This window comes from Erpetoichthys calabaricus, chromosome 9 (genome assembly GCF_900747795.2).
Source record: "Erpetoichthys calabaricus chromosome 9, fErpCal1.3, whole genome shotgun sequence".
Lineage (NCBI taxonomy): Eukaryota > Metazoa > Chordata > Cladistia > Polypteriformes > Polypteridae > Erpetoichthys > Erpetoichthys calabaricus.
Genome location: NC_041402.2, coordinates 4,877,146 through 4,898,430, shown reverse-complemented (window position 1 = coordinate 4,898,430; position 21,285 = coordinate 4,877,146). Strand labels below are relative to the sequence as shown.

Below are 21,285 nucleotides of genomic sequence, written 5' to 3'. Positions count from 1 at the left end.
GCAGACCCTTACTGGAAATTGGAGGCATTTACTAGGTGAACATTAGAACACTCTGGACGAGGACAGGCCATTCAGCCCAACAAAGCTCGCCAGTCCTATCCACTTATTTCTTTGAAAAAAAACATCAAGTCGAGTTTTGAAAGTCCCCAATGTCTACCACACTACTTGGTCACTTATTCCAAGTGTCTATCGTTCTTTGTGTAAAGAAAAACTTCCTAATGTTTGTGCGAAATTTACCCTTCACAAGTTTCCAACTGTGTCCCCGTGTTCTTGATGGACTCATTTTAAAATAACAGTCTCGATCCACTGGACTAATTCCCTTCATCATTTTAAACACTTCAATCATGTCACCTCTTAATCTTCTTTTTCTTAAACTGTAAAGGCTCAGCTCTTTTACTCTTTCCTCATAATTCAACCCCTGTAGCCCTGAATCAGCCTAGTCGCTCTTCTCTGGACCTTCTCTTGTGCTGCTTTGTCCTTTTTTGTAGCCTGGAGACCAAAACTGCACCCAGGACTCCAGATGAGGCCTCACCAGTGTGTTATAAAGACTTGAGCAGAACCTCCTGTGACTTGTACTCCACACATCAAGGCGCTATATAACCTGACATTCTGTTAGCCTTCTTAATGGCTTCTGAACACTCTTTGGAAGCTGATAGCTTAGAGTCCACTATGACTCCTAAATCCTTCTCATAAGGTGGACTCTCGATTTTCCGACCGCCAATTGTGTATTCAGACCTCACATTTTTACTTCCTACATGTAATTCTTTACATTTACTGACATTAAATTTAATCATCCACAAATCTGTTCAAGCCTGTCTGCTGTCCAGGTCCTTCTGTGATGATATAACGGATTCCAAATTATCTGCTAATCCACCTATCTTGGTATCATCTGCAAACTTCACCAGCTTGTTACTTATATTCCTATCTAAATCATTTATCTATATATATATATATATATATATATATATATATATATATATATATATAAAATAGCAGCGGCCCCAGCACTGACCCCTGTGGAACACCACTCTTAACATCATCCTGTTCTGATGAGGTTCCTCGCACCATCACCCTATGAGAGGGTCTCCCCTGAGCCGGTGCCAGTGAAGACCGTGGCCTCAATGAGGTTCTTGTGCAGAGATGTGATCTGAAGCCTGGCGCCGTTACAAAGTTTTGGTGGTTGTAAGTTTCATAGTAACATCATTGGTGCGCCGACCTTCAAAAGTAGAGTATGCGAAGGTCTGTCCAGAGGGTTAAGAGTGTGAAGAAACTCCACCGGATAGTCCTCTAGTTCTACAACACAGTCGACAGACTTGTATGTCTTTGTCTCGGAAGTTAGCTGGTGAAGTAAAATGGTGTTCATATGTGAAGTCGTGTCATTTTGTGGTGTTAGAATCGCTCTCTCCCTCAACTATTGAGACGTCCTTTTTATTCAGATTTCGTAGGTTGGCGTAAACATTTTCAACAAGGGTTTGTAACCAGGAGACGGATATTGTTAAGAACTTTGATTTTACAGTTCTGTTCAATTAAATTGCCATCACCTATTTTGATGAGGAGAGCAGCGAACTCTCTGGCTTTTTTGTCGCAGTTCAAGTAAACCCTCATGTTTATTCTTAAGGTAAGAACGTTGGTCTTAGTCCAGAGGTATGAAGACTTCAGACATGATTTAACTTCGTCGGCGCGTCTTCCTCTTGGGACAACTGGTAAGTTTCCAGCCAGCAAGACTGTCAAGCCTCCCATCATTGTCGTCGTGTTTCTGATGTCTTGTAGGGTCCTGATCTAAAGCCTCAGCACCTGCTCTGTGTGCCGTAGTGCATTCATCTCATACAATGAGCGCCATGGTGCTCTGCTTGGATACGTTACACATGGGGGGAATCAGTATGGGTGAGGTTTAGAGGTAGCCTGAAAGAACAATGAGCGTTCCTTCGAGTCGAGTAAAGAAGAAGGGAGCAGTGAGCACGACGAACAGCTGAGGAAAGTAAGGAAGCGAGTGAGGAGGCACATGAGCGCGGGATGTCATTAACGTATACGGGCAGGGAGCCAACCACGTGGTAGGTGTGCGGAAAAAGGAAGGGGGACCGGGGGTGGCCCTGGTGCGTCTCTGCCGTGAAATAAACCGTCTGTTAACGGAAATAAGGAACAAACCGCCAAAGGGAGAGGTCAGTTCTGAAAGTTAATTATGGCGTAATGGTGAGAACCGCCAAAAAGAAGACGTTATTTTCGAGAGTTTGTTACGGGGCACGGTGCGAAATAAAACATACTTAACGTTTGTAAGTACAGTGTAAAGGATGAGCTTGGGAAATCTGGGCTTCTTACGTATATTGGAAGTCACAGAAATAGTGAGGAGGGGTTTCTCCTCTCTATATATACGGTTTAGGGGGTACACCCGTTTCCCCCCTTGGTGTTGCAATAGGACATGAAACATAACTAACGTTTGTAAGTACACTGCAACAAACAAGCATGGGTATATTTCAGCTTCCTACCAGTATGGAAAGTGGGAGAATTAGTGAGGAGTCAGTGAGGGCTTTGCCTTTTATATGTAGAGATATAACCGAAGAAAAAGAAATTATTCAGTTTACGTGTTGCTGTCAGTATGTAAAAACTGAAGTCCAATTATCAACTGCATGGGTGAGTTAGAGGTAAGAACGACTGCCTCTAAATCAAGAGGTTGCGGGTTCGATCCCGGGTCTCCCCTGCATATCCCATTTTGAGTAACGAGCTTCTAGTATTATTACTATTATATAATAAAAGCACACATTTGATTTGAGTCTGTAATGCCCGTTGTAAATTTTTGCTACTTGTAAAGGTCAGTGTTTCTTTTTATTCAGTTTTATTCTCTCAGTCACGTTCACGTGGTACAACGAACGAGTGCTGCCACCCAACACACATCATACAGTCGTGGAAGTCTGTCTGCTTATGTTCATCGCCTCCCCGCTGGGCAGTGATCATCTGTCCAACTCTGCCAGGGTGCCATTGCATCCATTCATCCTCCTATGTTGGTGTGGCATGCCCGCCTTCTGGCTGAGACAGTGACCACTCGTTATTCTGGCCTGGCAAAGGAACAGGGTCTGTCCAGTCCATCCCATCACAATATTTTCTTCATAAAAGTATTTTCAGTCTCCAACCCGGCTTTATGTATCACACTTTATGAGTAGACTGGCACACTCCAGTGGTTGTATAGCTTGAGCAGCCCAGTAAACAGACATCCATAGTTAAAGGGATTTATAGCACTTTTTGAAGACTTTGAGGTCGGAATGATCCTACATACGACTGACTGCCTCCACAGCAATTTGCTGTCACGCTCAGCATACTTGGCTGACAACACGGCAATTTACTGTCACCACTCAAAATCTGGATGACACCTTGCTCTTTGGAGTCACCACAGTTAGATGCTGCTGATTCTGAGATGGTTTCTGACCAGTGTTACAGTTGCCCTCGAAGTCATTTGGATCCAATGGAAAACCACCAGTTTGGCACAATAACAGACCCTACTGGGGTTTGGCATGTCTGGGCGTCCGTGGTTTCACTCAGCCTTTTAGAGACTCATTAAATTCATACTTGTGTTTACAGTGAAACCTTCACGTTGGATGTTATTATGAAGAGTCTGAAATGAAATACAGCAGCAATGAGAGAGGCAGACATGATGGACTTGAGGCCGCCATCCACAATATTCTGCTCAGATGCTGAAAGGAAAATGAATTGTCCTGTAAAGAGCAAAAAAGTCAGTAGATGCCACCAAGAGATTGAACATGCGTTTAGTGGCTAAGGAATATCAGTCAGACCATTCATGCAACCTGAGTTCACATGCTGGGCATTTGGGGGCAACTACACTTGGCAGCTTAAAAACTATGGTGGGTACGAGGCAGGCACCTGATCTAAGTGAGACCAAGAAAATGTTCATGGCAGAAGGATGGCACTGGGGCCAAGTGCAGAATCTCTGGGTCTGTCTGAGAAGTCCTTAAAAATAAAAAGGGAATGCTGGAGCCAAATGTACTGTATGTAAGAAATAATAAAATATGTTCTATCTATCTATCTATCTATCTATCTATCTATCTATCTATCTATCTATCTATCTATCTATCTATCTATCTATCTATCTATCTATCTATCTATCTATCTATCTATCTATCTATCTATCTATCTATCTATCTATCTATCTATCATATCCATCCATTATCCAACCCACTATATCCTAACTACGGGGGCACAAGGCAGGAAACAAACCCCGGTCATGGCGCCAGCCCACCGCAAGGCACACACACACACACCAAGCACACAGTAGGGACCATTTAGGATCACCAATGCACCTAACCTGCATGTCTTTGGACTGTGGGAGGAAACCGGAGCGCCCGGAGGAAACCCACGCAGACACGGGGAGAACATGCAAACTCCACGCAGGGAGGACCCGGGAAGCGAACTGCGAGGCAACAGCGCTACCCACTGCACCACTGTGCCACCCGCCTTTTCTATCTATCTATCTATCTATCTATCTATCTATCTATCTATCTATCTATCTATCTATCTATCTATCTATCTATCTATCTATCTATCTATCTATCTATCATATAGTGCCTTTCACATCTATCTATCTATCTATCTATCTATCTATCTATCTATCTATCTATCTATCTATCTATCTATCTATCATATAGTGCCTTTCGCATCTATCTATCTATCTATCTATCTATCTATCTATCTATCTATCTATCTATCTATCTATCTATCTATCTATCTATCTATCTATCTATCTATCTATCTATCATATAGTGCCTTTCACATCTATCTATCTATCTATCTATCTATCTATCTATCTATCTATCTATCTATCTATCTATCTATCTATCTATCATATAGTGCCTTTCGCATCTATCTATCTATCTATCTATCTATCTATCTATCTATCTATCTATCATATAGTGCCTTTCGCATCTATCTATCTATCTATCTATCTATCTATCTATCTATCTATCTATCTATCTATCTATCTATCTATCTATCTATCATATAGTGCCTTTCGCATCTATCTATCTATCTATCTATCTATCTATCTATCTATCTATCTATCTATCTATCTATCTATCTATCTATCTATCTATCATATAGTGCCTTTCGCATCTATCTATCTATCTATCTATCTATCTATCTATCTATCTATCTATCTATCTATCTATCTATCTATCTATCTGTGTGTAATATATATATATATATATATATATATATATATATATATATATATATATATATATATATATATATATATGTGTGTATGTGTGTATGTATATATATATATATATATATATATATATATATATATATATAATATAATATAGTGGAATAGGGCGACACAGGCAGGCAGACACGTCTAAGTCCATCACCACACGTTTATTGTACATACTACTATTTACAAAGTCAATAAGTGCACCAGCACTACTCCCCACAGTCCCACAGTCCTGGCTCTCATTAGCCATCTCTCTTCTTCCCAAACTCTTCTCACACACAGGGCCTCTCTTCGCCCCCTTCTCTCACCGATCTCGTCCAGCTTCTCACCCGACTCCAGCCTTGATTGTCGGGAGGCGGACCTTTAAATAGGCAGCTGATTGCTGACCACACCCAGCCACCTGTGACAATATATAAAGGTCTCACTTTAGGGTATAATCTACATAAGGTACAAGAAGTGAAAATACTAACAGTAGTGCCATGTTAAACTTTTTTTTAACATTTAACTTTAGATAATTTCATATAAATTCACAGACGAATGAAGGATTTAGTCTCCAAGTGAAATCACCAGGGTTTCACATGTCGACTGCATGAATACACTAGGAGTGGTGAGATGTGTCATGTACAGTATATATAATATCATCCAGAAGCGTCTCTGTGTTTCAAATGTTCCCTACTAAATTTGTTTACACCTGAATTTCTTTCCTTTTTGCTTTCATTACGACCTCAATAGCCTCTTTTATGCCACTGGAGGTTTGCTCCTGGTCCCCTCACATACACACTGCAGTTGGACCTCCTCCTTCAATTAGTAACATTACTAGCAGGGAGACCCTAGGGGCGTGCGCACACACACACACACACACACACACAGTGCACCTTATGGAGTTGATGAGGTGTCACTTCACTTTGACACCATGTGTTTGATAGGGCAGACAAGAGGGAAATGGAAGGAGATGTATGTGAAGCCCTCTGTCCCAAGATCTGTGGCCAGAGGACTGAACTCCTGAGTGGTCTTGGTTCACACCACTAATGCTAGTGGATGTCATTCTCATTTCAAATGAGAAACTGAAGAGAAACCAAGTGTTGAACACGGGATTGAGACGGGCAAAGGGACCTCCACTTGGCTGGAAGATTGAGGTGTTGGACACCAAAGCAATACGTTGCCTGGCAGTATCTGATAGTGACGTCACTTTATATATATATATATTAAATCATTTCATATTGTGCATGACCAAAAAAAGCTGGTCTATAATATAACCATAACAAAAATGAATGGAAAGAAATGTTTAAAAGAAAGCCGAGCAGAGCCAAGTGACTCTGTCAGCAGCTGGCTGGGAGCTGGAGGTGAAACAGCTGCCTCCAGAATGCCATTTTGTTCTTTGTTTATTAAACAATTAAAAAAAAAATGATTCATCGTTTCTTAGAAAGACAAGAGAAAATTTGAGCTGGCAGATGGAGCTAAGTGATGGCTTAGTTAGGATATAACATGAATACAAAAATTAAGTAAGTGTTTAACAATAGGGTGATGTTAAACAATGAGCGGTATAATACAATACAATAGAATTTATTTTTGTGGAGCCCAAAATCACACAAAAAGTGCCGCAATGGGCTTTAACATGCCCTGCTACTTGACAGCCCACCACAGTTTCTCATTTTATTTTATGATATAATGCTAGTTGGCAGCATTTTGAATTGGATTACATTAATGTAATAAATATCTGATCACCAAAAAGAAATGCGCACTAGAAGGACATAAGTCCACATTCAAACTGTACAATCTGAAATCAAACGATGACAGACAGTTTAGTTGTAAGTAAAGACGTCTCAAAATAGAAAATGGCATCCCTTCCCATCCTGCCTTGCACCTGATGCACCCCACTCTTAATGCCTTGGAATAGTCAGATTCAGAAAAGATGGCACTGCATAGATTGAATCCAGGAATGAAACATCCATCCATTGTCCAACCCGCTGTATCCTAACTACAGGGTCACGGGGGTCCGCTGGAGCCAATCCCAGCCAGCAAAGGGCGCAAGGCAAGAAACAAACCCTGGCAGAGCACCAGCCCACCGCAGGGCACACACACACACACTCACACCAAGCATACACTAGGGACAATTTAGGATCACCAGTCCACCTAACCTGCATGTCTTTGGACTGTGGGAGGAAACCGGAGCGCCCGGAGGAAACCCACGCAGACACGGGGAGAACATGCAAACTCCACGCAGGGAGGACCCGGGAAATGAACCACAGGTCTCCTTACTGCGCCACCATGCCACCCATGAAAATAACAATCTTTTTTAAATTATATATCCGGTAAAGCAAACCCGGGGATGGGCGAGCGCAGCAAGCAGGGGGTGCGTAGCCCCCTAGTTTCACAAAAAACATTGTTTTCTGAAAAGCAATGGCGTCACACAGACACAGGTGGAGTGGTGGCTTTGAGGCTAGGGATCTGCTAAAACAAACCTAAGACTAAAAAGTTGAAAATAATATATATACAAAAAAATACTTTTTAAAAAACACGCTTATATTAACTTATATTATACAGTGCATCCGGAAAGTATTCACAGCGCATCACTTTTTCCACATTTTGTTATGTTACAGCCTTATTCCAAAATGGATTAAATTCATTTTTTTCCTCAGAATTCTACACACAACACCCCATAATGACAACGTGAAAAAAGTTTACTTGAGGTTTTTGCAAATTTATTAAAAATAAAAAACTGAGAAATCCCATGTCCATAAGTATTCACAGCCGTTGCTCAATACTTTGTCGATGCCCCTTTGGCAGCAATTCCAGCCTCAAGTCTTGTTGAATATGATGCCACAAGCTTGGCACACCTATCCTTGGCCAGTGTCGCCCATTCCTCTTTGCAGCACCTCTCAAGCTCCATCAGGTTGGATGGGAAGCGTCGGTGCACAGCCATTTTAAGATCTCTCCAGAGATGTTCAATCAGATTCAAGTCTGGGCTCTGGCTGGGCCACTCAAGGACATTCACAGAGTTGTCCTGAAGCCACTCCTTTGATATCTTGGCTGTGTGCTTAGGGTCGTTGTCCTGCTGAAAGATGAACTGTCGCCCCAGTCTGAGGTCAAGAGCGCTCTGGAGCAGGTTTTCATCCAGGATGTCTCTGTACATTGCTGCAGTCATCTTTCCCTTTATCCTGACTAGTCTCCCAGTCCCCACAGCATGATGCTGCCACCATCATGCTTTACTGTAGGGATGGTATTGGCCTGGTGATGAGTGGTGCCTGGTTTCCTCCAAACGTGACGCCTGGCATTCACACCAAAGAGTTCAATCTTTGTCTCATCAGACCAGAGAATTTTATTTCTCATGGTCTGAGAGTCCTTCAGGTGCCTTTTGGCAATCTCCAGGTGGGCTGCCATGTGCCTTTTACTAAGGAGTAGCTTCCGTCTGGCCACTCTACCATACAGGCCTGATTGGTGGATTGCTGCAGTGATGGTTGTCCTTCTGGAAGGTTCTCCTCTCTCCACAGCAGACCTCTGGAGCTCTGACAGAGTGACCATCGGGTTCTTGGTCACCTCCCTGACTAAGGCCCTTCTCCCCCGATCGCTCAGTTTACATGGCCGGCCAGCTCTAGGAAGAGTCCTGGTGGTTTCGAACTTCTTCCACTTACAGATGATGGAGGCCACTGTGCTCATTGGGACCTTCAAAGCAGCAGAAATTTTTCTGTAACCTTCCCCAGATTTGTACCTCGAGACAATCCTGTCTCGGAGGTCTACAGACAATTCCTTTGACTTCATGCTTGGTTTGTGCTCTGACATGAACGGTCAACTGTGGGACCTTCTATAGACAGGTGTGTGCCTTTCCAAATCATGTCCAGTCAACTGAATTTACCACAGGTGGACTCCAAATAAGCTGCAGAAACATCTCAAGGATGATCAGGGGAAACAGGAGGCACCTGAGCTCAATTTGGAGCTTCATGGCAAAGGCTGTGAATACTTATGTACATGGGATTTCTCAATTTTTTAATTTTAATAAATTTGCAAAAATCTCAAGTAAACTTTTTTCACATTGTCATTATGGGGTGTTGTGTGTAGAATTCTGAGGAAAAAAAATGAATTTAATCCATTTTGGAATAAGGCTATAACATAACAAAATGTGGAAAAAGTGATGAAGCGCTGGGAATACTTATGGGATGCACTGTACACTGGCAATCGTAAGGTTGCCGGTTCGAATCCCATAAAATGCCAGTAGGGACTCTGCTCTGTTGGGCCCTTAACCTGCAATTGCTAAGCGCTTTGAGTAGTGAGAAAAGCGCTATATAAATGCAAAGAATTTTTATTATTATTATTAACATAAAACATTTGTTGTTGTGTGCTGTGGCTGCCAGTTTGCCAAGAATGTGTGGTAGGCTTGCTGCCAGGCTGTCTTTGTGTGGCTGGGGCAGCAGCAGCGGTCACTGTCGCAGTGCGTTGTAATTTGGGATCTACCTCTTGTCATTGTTAAGTGTCAGTCCTCCCAGGCGAATAGCGCCATAGGTGTGTCAGCACCACGAATAGCTGGGGACCAGTCAGCTGAAGCCAGAGGCTCACATCGTCTTCGATCGCTTGTATCAAAATCAGAGTCTGACGAGTCGTAGTCCAGTTCAGAGAGCACAGGTGAGACGTCGTCCCCGGAGTGTTCTGCTTTACACATCCACTTGGATCTCTCGCCAGGTGTCGGGGCCAATTTTGCCATCATTTGTTCCTCACGAGAGTGCAGGAAATTTCGGTCAAAACCAACGAAGCTAACTTTCATTCTAGCAAAAAACGTGACTGTTGGTTTTGTCTCCGTTGACAGTCGATTATTATCGTCAACTCCTCCTTTTTGACAAAAGTCACCATCAGCCCTGAAAGAGTTAATCAAGTGGGTCTTGTTGCGGTGCTGTAAAGTTCAATGCAATTCACTTCATTTTTATTCAGTTGAATTTGTTTCATAAAATTCTGTTTTCGATTCGGTAAAGTCATTTGATTCAATTCAGAACATTTGAATTCAGTGGCTATTAGAGCTGTCAAACGATGAACATTTTTAATTGTGATTAATCGCAGAATGTCCAGTAGTCCCCTGCGAATGTGAGTGCCATACAGCCTCTAAAGCTGAAGTCACAAAGCCAAACGTTTTGTGGAGAATGTTGGATTTGTGGACCACAAATGCTGACCTAGTTGCTGCACCGTGTCAAACTCCACGACTGAATATCACCACCCGTGTCAGACGTGACACGTTTACTGACCGGGCTCAGACTTTCCAGGTGTGCTGGCGCCGTGCAGATAATTAACAGCTGCGGAGAATTCAGCAATAACCTCAGCCCTTTTATTTCTTTTTCCAATCTGTTTTAGTACATTGTCACAAGAACGACAAAGAGCCATTGAAAAGGTTTGGGGCAGCCACCCGTATAATATCTCCTGGCTGCAAAATTGATTTAACAGAACAGACATGTTCACACGACCGAGTCCAAAACAGAACTGATTTGCTTCCTTCCTTAAAATGGCGGCCTTTAAATGCAAGGATAGGAAGTGATGTCATCAGGGCCGGAACCGGACGTGATGTCATCAGCACCACTGGAACTGGAAAAGTGACGTCGTCGCCAGCATTGGGACCGGAAGTGACATCATTGTCTGCCCCAAAACCGGACGGAATTTTCCAAGAATGGTCTGTAAGGAATTGAGAGAGAATTCGTGCACCCTGCCAACCGACGGTCAGGCATGGAATTCCTAATATCCAGACCCTTTAGTTGTCTCCTAATCGCACGTGTGTGACAACCTGAAACAACGAGAGATCAAACAGAAAAGGTTCTCTTCTATTTGTCCTTTGTTCCTCATCTCTGTGGTCTGTGCATTGTATTGCACATGTAAGCACGCTTGTTTCATTATTCCGTGTCTTTATTTGAAAACTAACAGTGGCAGATCACAGGCTCTTAAGACTCTTAACTTAGGTGTGATTTTTTAAATCTGGTTTTTATTCAGTTCTGTTCTTGAATTAAAGCACACTCGTTTCGTTAATTTGTTAGAGACTCAAATCAAATGTGCATTTTTATTATACAGTGGAACCTCGGGTCACGAATGTCTCAGACCACGTACAGATCAGGTTACGACCAAAAAGTTTGCCAAACTTTTGCATCTGCTCACGACCACACACTCGGGTGACGAACAGGCCAGTTTCCCTTTCGGTTTGTGTGTGCCGATGATTTCTGCACGTGCTCAGTCTCTCCCTGTGCAGCGAGAGAGCGAGAGAGAGAGCGAGAGAGAGAGAGAGCAAGAGCGCGAATGAGCGAGAGAGAGGGAGAGAGAGAGAGAGAGCGAGAGAGAGCAAGAGCGCGAACGAGCGAGCGAGAGAGAGGGCAAGAGCGCAAATGAGCGAGCGAGAGAGAGAGAGAGCAAGAGTGCGAATGAGCGAGAGAGAGAGAGAGAGAGAGCAAGTACCCACAAAAAAAAAAAGTCACACGGCGTGAAATCTGATGATTTTGGGGGCCAGAAGTGGAGTGCCAAATTCTGGGGTCCTTTACGGCCAATCCAGCAATTGAGGGAGCTTGTTGGTTTTAAAAATGCGGAGACTGAAGGGAGCCATCTTCTGGTGACAGTCACAAACTCTGTGACCCCCCCCCCTCTTCAAATTGGTATGTGATTGGTTCCTAGGTAGTAAAAACAGAGCACTTTGAAATCGGATTAATCTTTATGAATCACCCTGTAATATAGTAATAATAAAAGCTGCCCACCACTCAAAGTGCTAAATGGAGAGAGGAACTGGGATCAAACCAGCAATGTCTCGATGACGAAGCAACCGGTCTCACCCTGCACCAGTGAAGCTGAGTATCTGTGAAATACACAAACAGACACGTGCATGCAAATGTCTTCACTTCTTATTGATTGATATTTGGGTTTCACTTTTCACACGTTGTCAATTAAACAATTTCTATTTCTTCAGTTTTATTCTTGAACTAGCAAAACAACGACGCTTCGCAGCAGAGAAGTAGTGTGTTAAAGAAGTTATGAAAAAGAAAAGTAAACATTTGAAAAATAACGTCCCATGATTGTCAATGTCATTGTCGTAGGCTTATTTTAGTATTGAGAGTGAATTTGATGATTGTAAAGAGTTTCGTTTATGATTGTGAATGTCGTGTATGAGAAATGCACATTTTTAGGATGGAAGGATCTCTTTGTAAACGACGTTGGCAGTTCTACCCTTGGGCTGTAAAATGACCAGGCTGTCTGCTGAGCTCACTCTTGAGCATGCAATGGACGCTTGGCCATGAGAGACGAAGCCATCTTGTGTCAAGTCAATGGCGACCTTTCTTAGAGTCTGGCCCTGTGACTTATTTATAGTCATAGCGAAGCAGACCCTTACTGGAAATTGGAGGCGTTTGAATTGGAATGGGAGGTCAGAGGGTATTAGAACATTAGAACACTCTGGACGAGAACAGGCTATTCAGCCCCACAAAGCTCGCCAGTCCTATCCACTTATTTCTTCCAAAAAAACATCAAGTCAAGTTTTGAAAGTCCCCAGCGTCTACCACACTACTTGGTCTCTTATTCCAAGTTTCTATCGTTCTTTGTGTTAAGAAAAACTTCCTAATGTTTGTGCGAAATTTACCCTTCACAAGTTTCCAACTGTGTCCCCGTGTTCTTGATGAACTCATTTTAAAATAACAGTCTTGATCCACTGGACTAATTCCCTTCATCATTTTAAGCACTTCAATCAGGTCACCACTTCATCTTCTTTTGCTTAAACTGTAAAGGCTCAGATCTTTTACTCTTTCCTCAAAATTCAACCCCTGTAGCCCTGGAATCAGCCTAGTCGCTCTTTTCTGGACCTTCTCTAGCGCTGCTGTGTCCTTTTTGAAGCCTGGAGACCCAAACTGCACACAGGACTCCAGATGAGGCCTCACCAGTGTGTTATAAACCTCCTGTGACTTGTACTTCACATATCAAGGCGCTATATAACCTGACAGTCTGTTAGCCTTCTTAATGGCTTCTGAACATTCTCTGGAAGTCGATAGCTTAGAGTCCACTGTGACTCCTAACTCCTTCTCATGAGGTGGACTCTTGATTTTCCGACCGCCCATTGTGTATTCAGACCTCACATTTTTACTTCCTACATGTAATACTTTACATTTACTGACATTAAATTTCATCTGCCACAAATCTGCCCAAGCCTGTCTGCTGTCCAAGTCCTTCTGTGATGATATAACGGATTCCAAATTATCTGCTAATCCACCTATCTTGGTATCATCTGCAAACTTCACCAGCTTGTTACTTATATTCCTATCTAAATCATTTATATATATTAAAAATAGCAGCGGCCCCAGCACTGACCCCTGCTGGTCACCACTCTTAACATCATCCTGTTCTGATGTGGTTCCTTGCACCATCACCCTATGAGAGGGTCTCCCCTGAGCTGGTGCCAGTGAAGACCGTGGCCTCAATGAGGTTCTTGTGCAGAGATGTGATCTGAAGCCTGGCGCCGTTACAAAGTTTTGATGGTTGTAAGTTTCGTAGTAACATCATTGGTGTGCCGACCTTCAAAAGTAGAGTATGTGGAGGTCTGTCTGGAGGATTAACAGTGTGAAGAAACTCCACCGGATAGTCCTGTAGTTCTACAACAGAGTCGACAGACTTGTATGTTTTTGTCTCAGAAGTTAGCTGGTGAAGTAAAATGGTGTTCACATGTGAAGTCGTGTCATTTTGTGGTGTTAGAATTGCGCTCTCCCTCAACTATTGAGACGTCCTTTTTATTCAGATTTCGTAGGTTGGCGTAAACATTTTCAATAAGGGTTTGTAACCAGAGAGACAGAGATTGTTAAGAACTTTGATTTTACAGTTCTGTTCAATTAAATTGCCATCACCTATTTTGATGAGGAGAGCAGCGAACTCTCCGACTTTTTTGTCGCAGTTCAAGTAAACCCTCGTGTTTATTCTTAAGGTAAGAACATTGGGGTTAGGCCATAGGTTTGAAGACTTCAGACATGCTTTAATTTCATCGGCGCGTCTTCCTCTTGGGACAACTGGTAAGTTTCCAGCCAGCAAGACTGTCAAGCCTCCCATCATTGTCGTCATGTTTCTGATGTCTTGTAGGGTCCTGATCTAAAGCCTCAGCACCTGCTCTGTGTGCCGTAGTGCATTCATCTCATACAATGAGCGCCATGGTGCTCTGCTTGGATACGTTACACATGGGGGAATCAGTATGGGTGAGGTTTAGAGGTAGCCTGAAAGAACAATGAGCGGTCCTTCGAGTCGAGTAAAGAAGAAGGGAGCAGTGAGCACGACGAACAGCTGAGGAAAGTAAGGAAGCGAGTGAGGAGGCACATGAGCGCGGGATGTCGTTAACGTATACGGGCAGGGAGCCAACCACGTGGTAGGTGTGCGGAAAAAGAAAGTGGGACCCGGGGGGCGGCCCTGGTGCGTCTCTGTTGTGAAATAAATCCTCTGTTAACGGAAATAAGGAACAAACCGCCAAAGGGAGAGGTCAGTTCTGAAAGTTCCTTAAAGCGTAATGGTGAGAACCGCCAAAAAGAAGATGTTATTTTCGAAAGTTTGTTACGGGGCATGGCGCGAAATGAAACATACTTAACGTTTGTAAGTACAGTGTAAAGGATGAGCTTGGGAAATCTGGGCTTCTTACGTATATTGGGAATCACAGAAATAGTGAGGAGGGGTTTCTCCTATCTATATATACAGTTTAGGGGGTACAGTAATCCCTCCTCCATCACGGGGGTTGCGTTCCAGAACCCCCCACGAAAGGTGAAAATCCGCGAAGTAGAAACCATATGTTCATATGGTTCTTTTTATATATTTTAAGCCCTTATAAACTCTCCCACACTATTATAAACATTTCACACACAATTATACAGCATAAACCCTTTGTATTCTCTTAGATATTAGGTAAGATTCGTTGAAATTATGTATGTAAACACAGTTTATATACAGTAAAACCTAAATATTATTTTAAAGATAACGAGCGTCTCCGATATCACATATGTTACAGCCATTACAACAGACAGGCCACCAGCAATAAATACGTACAATGCAAGAAAAATTGTATACAGTAAAATGTGTGTACAGCGACACTAAACTATGTACATGTAATAAGTACTGTACGTAGATAATTAATTATGGTTACTCACCAACAATGACACGACGACTTGTCTGATAACGATGAGTTTAATTTTACTGCACAACAAAGGAGAGCGCTACAGCTCTTCTAAAGGAGCCTCTTCAGGCGACTGTGTAGCACCGCCGTTGTTCTTTAATCCAAATCCCTAAAGCAGATTCCATCCAGACTACTGTCTTATCACGTCCACTTGCAACTCGTCTTGCGCCCTGGTTAAAGGACACTGCGGCCGTAGATCTTATATGCTTTTCCTCCTTTTTAAATAAAAAGAATCGTGGACTCATTGATGACGTAATGGTGTCCTGCAGCGGTGTAGCTGTTCCCTTCCGTCAACATATCCAAAACTTTTACCTTTTCTGCAATCATTTGCTTCTTCTGTTGGCGCTTGGACACGGTCCCTGAAGCAGTAGCAGGAGCACGTTAATGCTGAATGAGTGAGATGAGGCTTCCTGGTTAATGCAGCACTCCGTCGCTGAGCCAATCAGCACACAGGAACTTTAACTGTGTGCTCTGATTAGGTAGCTTCTCAGTCATCCGCCAATAGCGTCCCTTGTATGAAATCAATTGGGCAAACCAACTGAGGAAGCATGTACCAGAAGTAAAAAGACCCATTGTCCGCAGAAACCCGCGAAGCAGCGAAAAATCTGCGTTATATATTTAGATATGCTTACGTATAAAATCCGCGATAGAGTGAAGCCACGAAAGTCGAAGCGCGATATAGCGAGGGATTACTGTACACCCGTTTCCCTCCCTTGGGTGTTGCAATAGGACATGAAACATAACTAACGTTTGTTAGTACACTGCAAGGAATGAGTGCGCAAAATTTCACCTCCCACCAATATGGAAAGTGGGAGAATTAGTGAGGAGTCAGTGAGTGCTTTGCCTTTTATAAGTAGAGATACAAGCGGCCTTGTTTTCTTGTGAAAGTGTTTATTTGATAATTGGACTTCAGTCTTCACACATTACACACTTCACATCAACATTTTGTTGTTATTACTATAACATATGAAAAAAATTCTGTTTTAGCTACGTGTTCAACATTTCTTGCCTTGCATTTCCTGATCATTGTAGACACGGAACTCACACAGAATGAATGTATTCCAAATAACGAGATATTATTTATCTTGTACAGCTCCAGGTACCTCACACCCAGATAAACAGTCTTGAGCTGGAAGAACTTTTTGTCCGACTTGACCTGTGGTTCTGTCATCCTACATTTACGCTGATCGTTGTAGGCACGGAACACACATGAAGTGAATGTATTTCAAATAACGATATATTATTTTCCTCTACAATTCCAGACACCTCACTCCAAGATAAACAGACTTTTGTGTCGGACTTGGGATGGGATTGCAGGCTACCTGCCTGCGGCCGTCTGACACATTTGCAAAACAAAGGCGCTATCGGTGCACAATTAATGCAGGGATGAGGAGGCGCGAGTAAAATTAAGGTGGCCCCCGGCATTACGCATATATTCGCAGGCTTCAGGGATTCTAGTGTTAACAACTGCAGACAATCTGGGACGACCCCCATATCTAATGACGAGTTCACTGTGCCAAGTATACCATCAATGAGCACATCTGGGATTTCTTTAAAACAGCTTGCTGGGATTGGTCAAGGGCACAAGTGGACAGTTTAAGTTGAGAAATTGATCTACAAAGTTCAGGTAAAGCGATTTCAGTGAAGGAATTTAGTTCTCTAAAAAGAGCATGCTGGGGTTTAAAGGGATTCATTTTGGAGGGCTGTATTGTGTTATTTCTAATTTTCTTTACTTTGTGTTTACAAAATGTGACAAAAGCCTCATAGGTTTTGCTAGATGTATTCAGGAGGCATTTCATTGGCTGAAATGGGTTTAGAAGATGATCAGTAATGGAAAATAAAACTCCTGGGTTTGCAGATGTGACCAATTTAGGTTGTTTGGCACATAATCGAGAGTCTGTTGAATCATTGCACAGGGATTTAGACAGCCTACTGGCTCAGGCAGATTTGCGGCAGATGAAATTTAATTTTACTAAATCCATCCATCCATCCATCCATCATCCAACCCGCTATATCCTAACTACATGGTCACGGGGGTCTGCTGGAGCCAATCCCAGCCAACACAGGGCGCAAGGCAGGAAACAAACCCCAGGCAGGGCGCCAGTCCACCGCAGAATATCACTAAATGTAAAGTAAAAATGTGAGGTTTGAATACACAATGGGAGGTCTGAAAATTGAGAGTACACCTTATGTTCAGTGCTTGTATGGACTGGGAGTTGGGCAAAGTCGTGGGGTTCAGTGGCTGTGGGGCGTCTGTTGGTGAAGAAAGATTCACTGATCCTGGCTTTGCTGACGATGCTGTGATCTTCGTGGAGTCAATGGAGGCTCTGATTGGGGCGCTCAAGAGACTGAGTGAGGGGTCTGAGGGTCTGGGCTTGTGAGGGTCCTGATTAAAACCAAAGAGCCAGGCCTGTAATGACCTCTTAGGCATGGCCATCAGCAGTGTGTCTGTCTGTGGTGAGAGTGTTGACCTTGTCGAGAGATTTACTGACCTCGGCAGTGACATTCATGTGACTCTGGTGACTCTTCCTATGAAGTCAGTAGACAGATTAGGGTCATGAGGTCTCTGGAAAGGGGGAGTGTGGCGCTCCTGATAACTATGCAAAGGGACGAAGGTCCAAGTCTTTAGAGTCCTGGTGCTTCCTGTCTCGCTACAGTATATGGTTGTGAGAGATGAACGCTATCCAATGACCTGAGATGAAGACTGGACTTCTGTGTCTCTTCAGAGAATCCTTGGAGGCCTCTGGTCTGACTTTGTGTTGCTCATGGAGTCCTGAATGAGGCACATGACCTGCATTGTGAGGGAACGTCAGTTACGGCACTACAGCCGTGTGGCGCATTTCCCCGGCTCGTAAGATCATCATTGTTGGGGACCTGAGTGGCTGGACCAGGCCAAAGAGTCACCCACGTAACACCTGGCTGTGGCAGATAGAGAGTCATTTCCGGAGGGTGGGACTGGACTGGGTGTGTCTGCCTGGGGTGCTGCCAGCTGTGATTCTGAGTTGTTTCGTTGTGTAGATAGATAGATAGATAGATAGATAGATAGATAGATAGATAGATAGATAGATAGATAGATAGATAGATAGATAGATAGATAGATAGATAGATAGATAGATAGATAGATAGATAGAAAAGTCACTATATAATAAATAGATAGATAGATAGATAATGTGAAAGGCACTATATGATAGATAGATAGATACAAAAGTCACTATATAATAGATAGATAGATGCAAAAGTCACTATATAATGGATAGATGTGAAAGGCACTATATAATAAATAGATAGATAGATAGATAGATAGATAGATAGATAGATAGATAGATAGATAGATAGATAGATAGATAGATAGATAGATAGATAGATAATGTGAAAGGCACTATATGATAGATAGATAGATAGATACAAAAGTCACTATATAATAGATAGATAGATGCAAAAGTCACTATATAATGGATAGATGTGAAAGGCACTATATAATAAATAGATAGATAGATAGATAATGTGAAAGGCACTATATGATAGATAGATAGATACAAAAGTCACTATATAATAGATAGATAGATGCAAAAGTCACTATATAATGGATAGATGTGAAAGGCACTATATAATAGATAGATAGATATGAAAGACACTATATGATAGATAGATAGATAGATAGATAGATAGATAGATAGATAGATAGATAGATAGATAGATAGATAGATAGATAGATAGATACAAAAGTCGCTATATAATAAATAGATAGATACATAGATAGATGCAAAAGTCACTATATAATAGATAGATAGGTAGATGTGAAAGGCACTATATGATAGATAGATAGATAGATAGATATATAGATAGATAGATAGATAGATAGATAGATAGATAGATAGATAGAAAAGTCACTATATAATAAATAGATAGATAGATAGATAGATAATGTGAAAGGCACTATATGATAGATAGATAGATACAAAAATCACTATATAATAGATAGATAGATGTGAAAGACACTATATGATAGGTAGATACAAAAGTCACTATATAATAAATAGATAGATAGATAGATAATGTGAAAGGCACTATATGATAGATAGATTGATACAAAAGTCACTATATAATAGATAGATGTGAAAGGCACTATATAATAGATAGATATGAAAGACACTATATGATAGATAGATAGATAGATAGATAGATAGATAGATAGATAGATAGATAGATAGATAGATAGATAGATAGATAGATAGATAGAAAAGTCACTATATAATAAATAGATAGATAGATAATGTGAAAGGCACTATATGATAGACAGATAGATAGACAGATAGATAGATAGATAGATACAAAAGTCACTATATAATAAATAGATAGATAGATAGATAATGTGAAAGGCACTATATGATAGATAGATAGATACAAAAGTCACTATATAATAGATAGATAGATGTGAAAGACACTATATGATAGATAGATACAAAAGTCACTATATAATAAATAGATAGATAGATAGATAATGTGAAAGGCACTATATGATAGATAGATAGATAGATAGATAGATAGATAGATAGATAGATAGATAGATAGATAGATAGATAGATAGATAGATAGATACGAACGGCTCTATATGATAGATAGATAGATAGATAGATACAAAAGTCACTATATAATAGATAGATAGATAGATAGATAGATAGATAGATAGATAGATAGATAGATAGATAGATAGATAGATAGATATGAAAGACACTATATGATAGATAGATACAAAAGTCACTATATAATAAATAGATAGATAGATAGATAGATAGATAGATAGATAGATAGATAGATAGATAGATAGATAGATAATGTGAAAGGCACTATATGATAGATAGATAGATAGATAGATAGATAGATAGATAGATAGATAGATAGATAGATAGATAGATAGATAGATACAAAAGTCACTATATAATAGATAGATAGATAGATAGATAGATAGATAGATAGATAGATAGATAGATAGATAGATAGATAGATAGATACTTTATTAATCCCAAGGGGAAATTCCCATACTCCAGCAGCAGCATACTGATAATAACAATATTAAATTAAAGAGTGATAAAAATGCAGGTATAACAGACAATAACTTTTTATAATGTTAACGTTTACCCCCCTGAGTGGAATTGAAGAATCACATAGTGTGGTGGAGGAACGATCTCCTCAGTCTGTCAGTGGAGCAGGACGGTGACAGCAGTCTGTCACTGAAGCTGCTCCTCTGTCTGGAGATGATCCTGTTCAGTGGATGCTATGGATTCTCCATGATTGACAGGAGTCTGCTCAGCGCCCGTCTCTCTGCCACAGATGTCAGACTGTCCAGCTCTGTGCCTACAATAGAGCCTGCCTTCCTCACCAGTTTGTCTAGGCGTGAGGTGTAGTGGTTGCAGCAACGCTTTGTACCAGTGCATGCTCCCCAACTTGACTTGACTTATGAGAAAGAGTTTTAGTGGACTTGACGCGGTCAACTGGCAGTCAGTGTTCAGAAGCCATTAAGAAGGCTTATAGAATATGTCAGGTTATATAGCGCCTTGATGTGTGGAGTACAAGTCACAGGAGGTTCTGCTCAAGTCTTTATAACACACTGGTGAGGCCTCATCTGGAGTCCTGTGTACAGTTTGGGTCTCCAGGTTACAAAAAGGACATAGCAGCACAAGAGAAGGTCCAGAGAAGAGCGACTAGGCTGATTACAGGGAGCTACAGGAGATGAGTGATGAGAAAAGGTGAAAAGAGTGAAAAGAGCTGAGCCTTTAACGGAGATGAAGAGGAGACCTGACTGAAGTGTTTAAAATAATGAAGGGAATTAGATTTGTGGATTAAATGAGTCTAGAAACTCAACTTTGCTGACATCACTGCCTCTTCATTAAAAATAGGCTCTGGTAGTCTCCCCATTTCCTGTGGT

General features: G+C 41.6%; 1 protein-coding gene across 3 annotated transcripts in view; it reads left to right on the top strand.

The window, feature by feature from the left end:
- LOC114643693 (collagen alpha-1(V) chain-like) overlaps positions 1–21,285 on the top strand; it is a 519,467-nt gene that overhangs the window by 184,260 nt on the left and 313,922 nt on the right. The window lies entirely within an intron of this gene.